We start from the raw sequence: 15,142 nt of genomic DNA, 5'->3' as shown, positions 1-15,142 counted from the left end.
ATTTTTTTCTTTCTACAACCCCATTTTGTTGTGGGGTATATCTGCAAGTAAATTGCCTCTTGATCCCATGACTCCTCAAGAAGCCAATAAACTCATTGTAGAGGTACTCTCCCCCTCCATTTGATCTCAAGTACTTCACTTTTAAGCCTGTTTCTGTTTCAACAGTTGGCTTAAAATATTTGAAGTGCTCAAACACATCACTCTTCTCCTTCATGAAGTATATCCATAGCTTCCTTGAATAGTCATCAATAAATGTGACAAATTATTTGCCCCCAAACATCTATATGCACTACATCAAGTATTTTTCTACTCACTTCTCTGTCATGCGAGAAGTGTTGTCTTGCCTCCTGCTTACGAAACTGGCATGCTTCACAGACTTTATGCAATTCTGCAACTCTAAAAGAAGGCAACCTTGTAACCAATCCTCTTGCACATTTACATGTCCAATACATTTATGTCATATTTCAATATCTGCAACTACTCATTTTCCTTTAGCATACATAGAAGCATCCATTGTAGGAATTTCAACATCTAAAGTCAACATTCGGCCAACTCTACTTCCTTTTGCAATCAACATGCACTTATCATTAATGTATTCTACAAAACAACCTTTTGTGTTGAATCGGACCTCCAATCCCGGCTCTACCATTTGGCCAACAGACATTAGATTCTTTGTGATTGATGGCACATGTAATACATCTGTAAGACTACTTGTTCTGGCCATCATACAAGGACAAAGGAACCTTTCTAATGTGTGAAATTGAGTGGCATGAATCATCACCCATCTGCACATAGCCCAGATTTTGTAAGTCCTACATCTCTCCAAACCATTCAACATGATTGGTCATATGATTAGATGCACCTGAATCGACATACCATACATCATCATGTGTCCCCTTTCCTATAACTGCATAACAAACATACGCTCATTTTTGTCTTTATTTTGTCTTGAAGACGATGCATAGTTTTCTTGTTTCAATTTACCATTGCGAATATCATCCTTCTTAGTATAGCAATGGGCTGCAATGTGGCGTGTTTTGCCACAATAATGGCAAACAATAGCAAAATTTCGAGAATCTCTATTTTGCCATCCACCTCTTCCTCTCGAGATTCCCTTGCCTCTAAAGTTTCCTCGGCCTCCTAAAACCTGCATTTCACTAAATTGCTGATTGAACCTGTTTTACTGGTTATCGCCAGTACATCCCATACCACAGCCTCTCGAAGAGGATTTACCACGTCTCCTTCCTGAACTTGAGTAAAATACTTGAACTTATTCACCATTTTTTTTAGATGAGTCACCCTGCATATTGATCTCTTCGGTAATCATGAGAGAGATCAACTCATCAAAATCTGAAAATGGCTTCCGCACGTATACTGAAGTAATAAATGATTTCCATGCATTCTAATTATTAAGGCCACTTAAAGTGGATGAAACCAAATCATCATCATTAGGCATTGCATCAATTGTTGCTAAAGCATCGACAATGCTTCTCACCTTCAAAACATACTCATTGACAAACATTTTTTCTTTCTTCAAGGCATTGAACTCTTGCTTGAGTTGTATATTTCGTGCCTTTGTATTTACTGGAAACATGTTCTAAAAACTTATCCAAGTTGCATTTGAAGTTTTTACATTCCTAATATATCGCAACATCGTATTATCGATGACTGCTAATAACCAGTACATCACATTTTTGTCTTTCGCATTCCATTCTTTCCATGCTTTTAATTCATTTGCAGTCGAATAGGGATACCAAGCTCTGGATCCTTTTCTTCATCTAAAATAAACTCATAAAGGCCCTTTCCAATAAGAAAGTTCGTCACACGAAACTTCCATGAAGGATAGTTGTTCTTATCCATTTTCTCAATAATGGGATTTCCATTGTTTTCTCCCATTATCACAAACAAGGATACAACATAGCAAGATAGTCTTCTGTAATCTTTCACAACACGTGCATAGTAATACACCAAGTAACCTCTTTCATTGATTGCTCAATAGTACATGTAATCTGCAACCTGTTTGCAAATAAACCTTATTTTGCTTCCTGCAAACACCTCAAAAATTACAGATTCGAAATCTGTAACCTGTGCACCCACTTTCGGTTAATATAGTTGAAATCACAGTGTATCCTGAAACTATTGTCTAAAACCTTGTGACTCTAAAATGGGGCCTGAAATGGCCTCATACGCCCAAAATATACAGTTCTTTGCTCACACATCAAATCTCACAGCAATCTGAGATTTTCGCTCTATCCTGCTTCTGGTGCCTCCATAGGCACTATCCAAGAGAGAGAGTGGAAGAATGGGAGAGCTTCTTACACGTTCCTTGCTTGCTCGAACCTTGCTTCTTCTCCTTCACTTTAGCCTTTAAATCAGCCTTTCTCAATGGTGCGGATCTGATACCATGTCAATAATCCCGTGATGGGGGGATTTACTTGAGTTGCTGCACCAAACACACATTCTATACACAAGAGGAAGCTCACTCAAGAACTCAAGAAGAAAGATAGAGGCCAAATACGTTTTCTTGCTGATTTTTTCTTCTTCTTCCACACACTATACAATATACTCAAAGTATAGATAAGATACAACATAAAGGAAAGTGGCCTTCTAAGTCAAACAGTGCATACGACTATACTAATCAGCTGGCGCTATATCTTTGCCAGCTGTAGGTAGATGTAACAACCTAAATATAATAAGTGATAAGTCAGTGGCTATGTGAGTGTCATAATGACCACCAACGTGCTAAGTGTAGATGTGCGGACCTATCTAGCCAGGCGGTTCATCATCAATGTTCGCACGTGTTGAGCTTGCCATCTCAACAATTTATAGGTTCTTGACTTTAGTGCAATGGATCTCATAGAAGGAGATTAAGACGTCCTCTATTAAATCCATGAGGCGGGGAGCAGTGGATACAGTCTGTCTCTTTGAGAAATACCTGCCTACTAGCATGCTCACAATACAAATCCACCTTCTTGTGCATCTTGTAGATGAAGTACAGATTGTTGGACCTATCCATACGCGATGGATGTTCTTCTTAGAGTGCTTCATGAAAAGCCTGAAAGGCTTTATGCGATAACGAGCTGGGTCAAAAGGTAGCATGGCTGAAGGTTGGTTGGTGTCTGAGGTGCTAGTGTATATTTTCGAATAGCTACCAACGGTGGATTCAGACAATAGTATGCTATGGTTTTTGAAGAACGATGATAGAATGACCAGAGATGTGGTGGTTGGAAATGGGTAGAAAAAAGAATGGTTGCTACAATGGAGGAGAAAGTGAATCGCTTTTGTATGTTGCACCATGCCTCTATGGAGATGTGGCTCACTACGTACCACCAAGCTAGGAAAGATCAAGAGGAAGTGGGATTTGAATTTTGATGTAGTACGCACCATCAACATATTTGATATCCCGAGGGCATGGAGGAGGTGTCGTGGTTTATTTCAATGTGATAGTTGCATGGAGCTCTAACTGCAACGTCTCTTGAAGGGGCGGAGGTCTCAACCGAGGAGTGAAAATTCTCGAGGCGATGTAGTTCAAAGGTGATAATTTGTTTAGGGTTTGTTGTATCTATATTTTATATGCGACAACTAATTGAGTGCTTCAATGTATAGTACAAAATATATAGTGCGGCGTGGTCGGACAGACAACATTTCCGAGTGGACCATATGGAAAAAATGCGCTCCACAACATATTGTGGTATCATCGCAAGGTTTGAGTAAGAGAGCCAATGACAAGCAATGGATTCAAACACGGTTATAGATGAGATGGAGTATTTTGGGAACTTGCAAAGTATTGTCACGGTGGATTACCGTACCTTCTCCATGATCCTATTCGATGTGCAGTGATTCAAAGTGGTACTTGAAGGAGCTAAAGTGGTTCAAAGTGTTACTTGAAAGAGCTAGAGCAATAGTTCGATGAGGTCCATCTGGATTTCTTGAAATAGATTCCGAAAAAAAATGGGCGGATTTGCGTGACATGTTTGTGTTTCCGGCCCATTGTGAAAAGATGTATGAACTCATGTGTTTTTTAATTGTAGTACGACATAGACATGTCACAATAGTTAAATCTCTCTTGTATGTGATTGTGAATATATAATTTTCTATCCAAACCCCCAACAACCTCGATGGTGGTACGTTATACCTTCAGCTCCGTGAAGTGTGAGAGTATATGATCAAAGTGATGTTCCGAGCATAGATGAGAACAGTATGCAAATAGAGGGGTCCATTTTGCAAGGGGTCGAGGCCACTGAAAGCTTGGAGCATGTAGAGGAGCCAACATTGGGTAACAATGATGAAAATACAAGAGTCCAAGAATTCTTTGAGAACGAGATGGACTTATCCTTTTGTGGTGTCATGTCTATGGACCTTCCAGTGTATGCGGAGTTGTGTTAGGAGATTGACATGGAACCATAGAGTACTTCATACTTGGAGCATCCACCAACTCAATTCGTTGACGAATCACATATAAGGGTACATAAAATATGCATTTTAAGTAAGATCATTTTTTAAAGATTTATATTATTGTGCTTTATATGATTTATATTGATTATGCTAACATCAAATTTTGTCTGTGCAGGTGGCTTTGTGGATATTTAGATCATCACGATGAGTGGAGGGATGAGAGACAAGGAGCTATAGGAGACCTTTACGCATATGTCTCTTGATTAGATGGTGAGATTTAGAGATATGGCGGACCATGAGATGTCTCGAATACCATCAGACCGCTCTATTAGATCTACTTCGGCGTGCTTTGATGCTTTAGTTTCTAGCAGATGAGGTCGACGCTCCAGACTTGGGCCAGATGGAGAGAGTGGTTCAGGGGAATGTTGCGGAGATCCGGATATAGTAAGCCTACAGTCAGCTCGGGATATAGGTGCTACTCCTCACTCTCATGGCAATTCTAGAGAGCATGGCTCAGGTGGTTGCTGTGGAGGTACCGGCACAGTGTCTCTGTCTCATCGTTCTACTGGAGTTGTGTCACCTCCGAGATTTGTCACACCTATGGGGATATCTACTCCAGTCACTCCGGCTTTTTCTCACAGCTGTTTGCAAGTGGTACCCCTATGGGTATTACTGCTAGAGATACTACCCTGATAAGTACACCAGATGTACAGGGGTCTCCTGGATATGCCCAAGAGTGTGGTGGCAGGTTGGAGAGGACCCACCTTAGGTATACCCCAGAGGGATATGTCTACCTTGTAGATGATAGGTTAGGAGCCATCATCATGAATGATGAAGGGAGGAGGGTTATGGCTCACATGAGAGAGTTCTGCCAACAATTTTTTCGGCACAACGTCTTGGATCATTGGAAGAACATATTGGAGGGGAGTAAGGACTACATAGTAGCATACTTGCATGAGGAGTTTTTGGTATCAGCCCCGCAGAGCAGATAGGTTTTCTATAGGCTGGATGATGGAGTGCATGCGTGCATACATGTCACACAGATGATCCAGATGCACGCAAGGTACTTAAGAGTGGGGCTTCAAAGCTTGAGTGTCTAGATGCGATTGACTGGCGCCAACTCAGGGAGGAGGCTATAGATTCTCAGGACATTGAAGACAGTAGCGCGAGGCGGCGAGGGCACGACTAGAGGCCAAAGTGGTCCATCATCTTGGGAGTGGCGGCCACAGGACATATCTAGAGGACATTGTAAGTTTTTCTTTTGTTCTGCTTTTGCTTATTTCTTTGCAATATCCTTTATACTGACAATTATGTTTTTAACAGTTGTAATTTTTTTCTTTGCAGCACTCCATCACAAACCATTATCCCATCGGCCTTGAGACTCGATATGCAAAGAGGGACGGTCTCACTATATTTGTCGACCGATTATATGGATATGACGGCCCTGTAAGTCACTCATCTTTCTTGTCCGTAGTTACTAAGTTTAATTAGAATGCATTATTGTATGGTGGACTGATGTGTAGTTGTTTCTTTTTTTGCAGAGTCCGTTCCTTTGCAGCAGGATGAGGTTTTGGATGGCAAGGATCTATAGCTCGCCCTTGGATCCGTGGAGCTCATATACCCTTCTTTTTTGTCACGTGATATCTATGTAGACATTTTCTATGTAGTAGTAGTATCTTGCCATGATTGTACCAATCGCTTTCATTATGCGATCATGTATTTATTTCATGTATCAGTGTTATGATTTAAGTACACTTTACCTTTATTTACACAAGCATTGTACACATTACTAAAACTATTTTGTATAGCACAAATAAAGCACATAGTACTATATGTGGCACGGTAGCTTATTGTCCTGCCACAAAATTTTTTTCCTTGTTAGTGTCGCTATTAGCGTCGCACATTTACTGCACGTGTCACTATTAGCATTGCAAAATGCATCGCAAAGCGTCATTATCAGTATCGCTATTTGTTTGGGTATCAGCGTTGCTATTTGCATCAGCTGATACCATCGCAAATAACGTCACTGATAACAGTGCTAATACCAACTACTCTATGGCATCGCCAATAACGAAATTTTTTGCGACGATGGGGGAAATTTCTTTATGAACATTTTCGTCGCTTTTAACGTCCGTATAAGGTCTCTATCTTGTAGTGTCTTGAATAGTCAATTGACTTGGTATTTTCTTTGAGCTAGGTGATGACTTCCATCTAGAATGGGAGTGATTCCTCTGGAATGAGGTAATCTCATATCACCAATAAAAATTTAGGGACTATAAATTGCATTGGTATAATGGCTTCCAACCTAAAGGCTAGCTTGTAGGGAGTCATACTGGTTCCAATCTTCAAGGATATTTGGAAGGCCCAAAGTGTAGTGGGAATCTTACTATCTCAATCTTCTCAATTCTAATATACCAATTTGGTTAAGATCTTGCATAGAACATTGTTGGTGGATCTGCTAAACCATTGGCTTGAAGATAGTAAGGATACAGTTTTTAATGTATAATTAGAAAGAATGAGGTGAGCTCTTTGATGACTTTATTTGCAAAGTGTGTACCTTGATCACTAAACAAATTTATTGGCATGCCATACCTAGTAAAGATATCCCACAATGAACATTTAGCTACTGACTTGGTGGTATTGTATAGCTTCTATCCATCAGCTTCTACCCATTTGGTACAATAGTCAATTTCGATAAATATATGTACTTTTTGTGAGTGTAGGTAGCAACCGGAGAGATGGAACCACAATAAAGTCCAATCCCCACTTCTTAAAAGATTTGAGGGGTAGGATTTGTTGGAATGGCAAGAGATCTTTGGCTCGTTGATAGGAATCGCAATACTAGATCCACTTGCAAACATCATCATGCATAGTTGGCCACCATAGATTGGCTTACTAAATTTTTTGGATTCACATACATGTGAATGCGTGTGAGCATTTAACTATACATGTGTGCATCCATCTATGCATGTGCATCTGACTATACACACATGTATCCAAAAGCTGGCCATTTATGCTTTATGTGCTCCCTAATAGAGAGAATGTCAGGAAGGAAATTGTACTTGGAAGATCTTTTAAACATGCAACTAAGTGTGCAATCTTGACTAAACACTGTATTAGGGAGTTTGGGAATTTAGAAGATGGTGAATATTTGGTCACATGGTCAAATTGTTACCCCCTTCCTTGAAGGTGAAACTTTTTCTAGATACTATATAGATGATAGTACCAAGTTTCATGTTTAAAAAAAGATTAAGATTTAGCCACATGGTCAAATGTTGGGACTTAAAATGGGCCTAACACTGGCTATAGGTAGTATCCGGGCTTCTATAACACTCACAAGACAACCCCACATGGCCACCAGGAGCATCCAAAGATATGCTGCCCTAATCACTACTAAAGATATTGTGTTTGTAATGAACTGTAGTCCAATGATTACCCTTCCCTATTCCTCAAAGGGAGATCCCACACATCTTACTATAATATACCACATAACACACACATAGAGGAGACACCCCTCTGAGACCGAATGCAGTGGCTCTACTGCAGCTCTCCTACACCAAGAGGATTGGCCCTCGATGTGCTCATCTAACATAAAGAATATACGAAGAGTCTCCACTCTTATATGCTTTGAACGATCCAAGAGATTTCATATTTCCTTACCAAGCTTTCCCAAGAAACCGTTCCTCTACCCTATAGCTCGGGCTTCCTTACACACTCCACATAGGTCAATATTTGGAAAGCAATTGCAATGCATCTAGGTTTGATACCATGTTATTCTCAATGAAAATATGGATGACCATTGTGATCAAGCATTTTATCATTTGAAACCAGCTAGGTGAAGTGCAAAAATAACCCTTCAATGATTTTCCAACTAAGCGTGCGTGCGGTGTTACTAGAGACTAGCACCGAATTTCTTCCTACTATTAGTCTCCCTAATTCAAACGATAATCTATCCTATATGTTGTGCAGAGACAAATAGGTTATATTTTGAATTATTTTCAGGAACTAACAACTTTTCCAAACCTTCTCCCTCCTACCATTTATATTTTGCATTTGTGGAGTAGGTTTAGGGTTCATTTTATATATAATTTTTATATAAAAAGTAATAAAAACACACTATAACATGTAAACAAGGCTTTGAGTCAGGCTTGATCCTCATGCTCTAGCCTTGTTATACGTTCAAAAATATGGAAGGCAAATTTTTCTAAATTTTCAAGCCAAAAAATAAATTTCTCCTTATTTTTTATATTTTTTCCATTTATTTCTTCATAAACATGAGATATTCTAAAACTATGAGTTGTTACTATTCAAGGACACTCAAAATTATTTTGATATCCATTTTTATCCCATATGATCCCAAAACACCAAATAGAAATCCCAATTTCCATTGTTCTTATAAAAATTGCAACTTACAGTTTTTGCGTGTTTTGCGAGAAATTATTATATCATTATATTTTTTGGTTTTCTTTCATGTTTTAGAGAGAATGCAACATAGAAAATAAAAAACAATCAAAATCAAGCACTTTCTCTAATTATTTCTCATAAAAACATAAGAATCGCTCACTTATGCATAAAAACTGTGATTCTGAGGCTCATAGCTCTCGTAGACGGAAGGCTATTGACGCTTCTTTGTTGCAATTGACATGCTCTCTCAGCCTGATCTACATCCTCCATCGCTCTAGCATCATCATTTGCTCTGAATTCTTCATCACAACCCTCCCCCTTGTCTCTTGAATTGATGCATATGAATAACTGCTAAGAGGAGAGAGGAAAGAGGAGAGAGAAACAAGAAAATCAAATTTATTAATCCTCCACAAAAATTAGGTAGATTACAGTTATCTCCTTCCTATCTCTATCCTGATCAAGAATCTCTCTCTCTCTCTCTCTCTCTCTCTCTCTCTCTCCAAATGGATGTAAATCGGAGAGGCATTGAGCGATTTGGAAGGGGCGTAGAAAAATTTGTGCCTCCCCCCTTTGTTCATTAAACTTTCATTACTTGTTTAGGATTTTATTAAGCCTAAGGCTAAAACTTTTAAAATAATCAGCTCATCTCTTTGTGTTCACATTGTCCTACAAGTCGATATTTCGATTTAGGGTGGGCAAACGGACCTGGATTCGAGATCTGTCTGGACAGGTGGCTTTGTAGCATCACAATCTATCAGCTTTGTTTCTATCGTACTCTTTTTAGTCCCCCAGATCTAGTAGCTGCTTTATAACACTAAACCTTGTGCAGATTAAATGGGGGATTAAATAACCTTCGATAGACGGACCGAGACTTACTTTGCATTCTTGACGTCAAAATGTTTCTAGAAAACTCTAGCTCGACCATCTGCCATTGTTTGACTTTTCATAAAAAATTGGTCTTTGGCATCTCCTATGCACTTTTCTGCTCCAAAAACGGTCTCAAACACTTCAATCATAGCTCAAAAGCGGCTCCTAAAATCCAACTCCCATTGGCAACCATGGGATAGGGTGACTCAGTCCATGGAATCCCATGAAATAATCCGCATCTACATAATAATAAAGTGCATCAAGCTGATACAAAAAAAACACACATCACAGCTCTTGTCCTACCCCTTGATAACATCAATGCATGGAAATCTACTAGGGATAGGCCGAGCATAATCCAACAGAAATCTAGAGTGAGTCTCTAACCAACTGCTCTAACATGGACTGGCTATAAAAAGCCCATCAAAGAGGTCATCCTAGTGGAGGTCTAAACCACCTATCTAACTTATGACAACTGGACCAAGAATTCCTACTAAGCAAGGACTCCTATAGCCTGGTCATCATAGTTTCTTTTTATAACACATTTTCCATTAAGGGTTTCCATACTTAGGTGTCTAAAAATAAGGGAGCTAAGCGTACTGTGACCCAAGAAGAACAGGGCATCGGCCTCAGGTCCTAATTTGGTATCCAAGAACCTACCAAGCACTGGTAAGGTGACACTTAATCCTTTTTTAACGTTCACTTTTATTTTTGCTCCAACCTTCCTTTCTTTTCTCTTCCGCTAGTTGCTACCCCTTGGAAGACAAGGCATCGGCCTTGGGTCCTGGCCCTGAGTCCTGACTCATCCCTAGGAACCTACCAAGCCTCCGCAAGGCGATAATCAACTACTTATAGGAACTTTCTTTTTTCTTTTTCCTTTTCTTATTGAGGGGTTAGAACCCCCATTTACACACGTCTGTAATTTTTTTAAAAGATAGATTCAAAACTTGCTCTTCTTTAAATATTTTGGCAAGCTTCTCTAACTGCCTCACCCTAACAGGGACTCCTAGGACAGCTACCTAGCAAGCAAGAATGATAGGGTCATTGGAACAACCTTCTAAAATAGGTCTTTTAATGCTTGACAATGTCCTAATAGGAGGAGAACCACTACTTAAATCTCCCGTAGATATACCTGACCAAACCTTAGGATTTCATGCCTTGATTGTTGGTCCCCAATAAACAAAAATAAATTAACCCCTTCATACACATATAATATTATTTGTTTCATGAAAAAAGACTTGGAAAAGAGGCGAAACCACGTGGAATGGCCACAAGAAGCTCCTCCATAGCAAAGCCTCCCTCCAATGACTTCATCAACTTATGTGATTCAATTCATTAAAATTGAAAATTATTAAACATACCTACACCAAACAAACATATGGCCCTCTTAGCCTAAGGAAATATCACACTTCACACCCAACAAAACTGCCCCTCATGGCCTAAAGCAATAAATCATTTAAACATGATAAAAACTAGCCCTCTGGGCCTAAGAAAATCAAGTACTAAAACCCTAAAAGCCTTGGCTCTCTTGGTCTAATGAAATCGAAAAAAATACCTCGTATATATTTCTTCCCCCTTGTAAAATCTTATTAATATACAACAAGATACTCCATCCCAAGGAGGAAATAGGGCTCCTACCCTAAACTAAATGCATTAGATTGTGACCCATGCCTCCTACATAAATAGCAAGAGGTGTACGCATAATGTGTTGTGTGATAAACCTATGGGTCCAAGATAACAAAGGCAAATGGGTCTTGGCCACTCTTTGCATCACCCATACTAACCATCACTTGCCATATCAAGTATGTTTCGAGAAAAGGTCCCATAATTGATCGGGTCCTATCTCATCATTAATAGAGATATCCAAAATAGGACCACAGTTGAAGAAAATGTCATCTTCATAAGCAAAATTTTCTAGGGTGGGACTATAACCTCAATTTCTTTGTAAAAAATTGGAAGTATGTCCTTTCAAGAGAGCAAGTTTATTTCTACCCTTCTCGCAAGGCTAGAGGATAGTGTAATCGTCAAATCTAGTCTCTCTATGCATCGAAGTCTTGTTATTCATTTGGATGGCATGAAGGTCTGAAGGTTAAAAGCAACTTAGAGAAAGACAAAGGCATTATCTAGCTCGTGATCAGATGATATTGTACTAGCATGTCTATTGATGTCGACCCTCTCCTTTTGAAGCAGCCATATTCTCTATGAGCTTATCATGCTCCTACTACTCCAACTTATAATCCACACCGATGTTGTCATGTGAGTTTTTCATTGTGGGCTTACCAAGTGAACTTTGGACTTCTACACTTGATGCCAATTCAAAGAGGCGTCTACAAATTATTGCTCGAAAGTGATAGGGTAGTTGGATAAAGAAACATTTATAGAAAGAGAGGGGGAGAGAGAAGTAAATAAGGATGAAAGTAGGCAAATAAAAAAAGAAAAAGAGAAAGAGAACAATAACCTATTGTTTGTCATAACGTAGACAAAATGGAAAATGATGATGGTCGTGATGTCCAAGATTGTGAGGCATATCTTAATCTGCGTCTCATGTGTCCTTGCTCTCAATGAAAGCTAGCAATTGGATGAAAGTGTCACTTGTCTATAGAACACGTATGACGCTTTGGTGAGTTCCAATCGAAGATCATTGATCAAGTGATCAACTTTGAGTAAATGGTAAGAAAAGTGTGTATCAATCATGCCTTACATTCGCAAACTAATTGAATATCATATACAAAAACATGAGACATACTCATAAATTTTATACAGGAAGGTGACACCTCATCCCAAGGAGGAATGCACCTCTTGCGGCTAGTTAGAAGAGTTTGTGGGTATGCGATGGATGGAGTGCCTGAGTCAATCCACCACTTGGAAGGCACGACTCAATCTACACCCTGGATATCGAAGGAGGTAGTCAACCTTTCAGACCTTCCTCCAATCTTGGAGTCTTAGATGGAGGCAATAATCGATTCATTGATGCCCATGGATGCCGAGTCATCTGATGCACTAAGAGAGAAAGCATACATACTATTATATGATGGATACCGAGTATCTATCTTGAAGACACTGCTTGCACTCCTAAGTGTGCATGCAAAATATGGGTGAAGGGATGCAAGTGTGACTGAGTTGTTTAAGTATATTCTATGTTTGCTCTGTTGATCTTTTTAGCTCCATTATAAAAAACACTTGTGCTTTTTCAAGGTGTTTTATGTTGAGATACAGATGAAGAAGAAGAAGAAACCTCTTATATCCTTTACAAGTTTGTTGTGATTTCCAGTTTGATAAGAAGTGTTTTTTTCAGGTTGCTAAAGTATCATATATTACTACTTGGAAATACCATGCCCAAGGCTCGTGATGATGCGTAATCTATTTTACAAAATCTTTGTATGGACTATAATAGCATCCATGCATGTGTCAACAATTGTGTGCTTTTTGAGGAGACTACGGGACTAAGGGAACATGCCCAAAGTGTGGTGCTCACAGGTATGGACAGGACTTGCAAGGACAAACAATCCCTCAGAAAGTTCTTAGACACTTTCCACTTATACCACATATACGTAAAATGTTTTGTATGTCTAGCATGGCGAGCATGACAACATGTCATGTGCAGAATAGATCCAAAGATGGAGTCCAACGAATATCAGCAGATTCACGCACATGGAGCCTCATTGACTCTACCTTTCTAAGCTTTGCACAAGAGCTAAGGAATCTTCGACTTGGTCTTGCTATGGATGGCATAAACCCATTTCATATCCGCTCAACTTCTTACATTATGTGACATGTAGTCCTTGTTAACTACAATATCATGCCATGGCTTTCTATGAAGAAATGACACATGATCCTTAGCTTGCTCATTTCTGGGTGCTACAAAGTCAAGGATATTGACATCTATCTCTGTCCATTAGTTAATGAGCTTAAGATTTTGTAGGAGGAGAGGGTCATCGTTGAATATATGAGCAAGCACAATGGTTGATAGTCTGCGCCAAGATAGGAGCCATTCTCATGTGGACCATGCATGCCTTTCTGGGATTCAGGGAGTGCTTAGGTAGGTAGACTTCCATTCTTATTGGTGATAACTAACAAGGCTCATTCAAGTTTGTGTTGAGTAAATAGGGGGTGTTGGGACACATTTGGTTACCTCAATAAAGTTTTTAGAAACTTTTCACTTATATTGCATATATGTCACATGTTTCGAACATTTAGAATGGCGAACGTGACAACCTGTCATGCACAGAATAGATCCATGGATTGAGTCCAGCGAATATCAGTAGATTCACACTCATGGAGCCACATTGACGCTACCTTTCTAAGATTTGCACGAGAGCCAAGGAACCTTCGGCTCGATCTTGCTATGGATAGCAAGAACCCATTTGTTATCCACTCGACTTCTTACAATGTGTGCATGTAGTCCTTGTTAACTACAATATCCCATCATGGCTTTCTACAAAGAAAGGATGCCTAATCTTTAACTTGCTCATCCTTGGGTGCTATAAAGTCAAGAATATGGATGTCTATCTCTGTCCATTAGTTGATAACCTTAAGATTTTGTGGAAAGAGGGGGTCGTCATGGAAGATATGAGCAAGCGCGATGGTTGATGGTCCACCAATATATGAGCCATCCTCATGTGGACCATGCATGACTTTCTCAAAATTAGGGGAGTGCTCAGGTAAGAACATTTATGTTCTCATTGGAGATAGCTAACATAACTGGTTCAAGTTTGTGTTGACTAAATAGGGTGTTGGGACAGGTTTGGTTACCTCAAGTTATCATGCATATCCATTGTTTGGGCCACATTAGACTCCTGAAGGTCACAAACCATAAAGAAGATGGTATATCAAGGACACACCGCTTTCTTGCCGGAGGGTCATGAAGTGAGGGAAGGTTTTCTTGGATAACCTCCAACACGAATGAATGCCCAAAGCTGGTATCAGTTAAAAATATTCCACATGGAGTTGTTGTAATGGACCCACTTATAGATCAACCACTTATTGGATCCCATGCATATTTTCAAGAATGTGGACAGCTTATTATGAGACCCCATCATAGTAAAGAGAAACACTATAGGGGCATGAATGGATTTGAAGGAGGTAGGTAAGATGGAGGCGCTTTGGCCATACACTACAAGGGTACACATATATAGTGATGCTAAGTAGCGACGTTTTTTTTTCGGCATCCCTATTTATGTCACTAATCCTCGAAATATTTCAATTCAAAAAATGCGTCGGTATTAGTGTCGCTATCTACGTTGCTAAAAACGTCGCTATTAGCGTTGCTATTTAGTGACACAAATAGCAATGTAAATAGTGATGCTAATAGCGACGACTTACTCTGGTAACATTTCGCGGAAACCCGGATGTTTCTTTCAAACGTGTACGCGAAGGTGGAGAGAAAAAGAAAGGGAGGTGAGCAAGGGAGGGAGGTGAGCAAGGAAGCAAGCCACGAGCTGCACGCGGGGAGAGGAGCGTCACCCACACGAAGAGGTTG

This window comes from Lygodium microphyllum, chromosome 1 (assembly GCF_053477565.2).
Source record: "Lygodium microphyllum isolate KBCC chromosome 1, Lygodium_microphyllum_v1.1.10, whole genome shotgun sequence".
Lineage (NCBI taxonomy): Eukaryota > Viridiplantae > Streptophyta > Polypodiopsida > Schizaeales > Lygodiaceae > Lygodium > Lygodium microphyllum.
Note: the sequence above shows the minus strand (reverse complement) of the source record.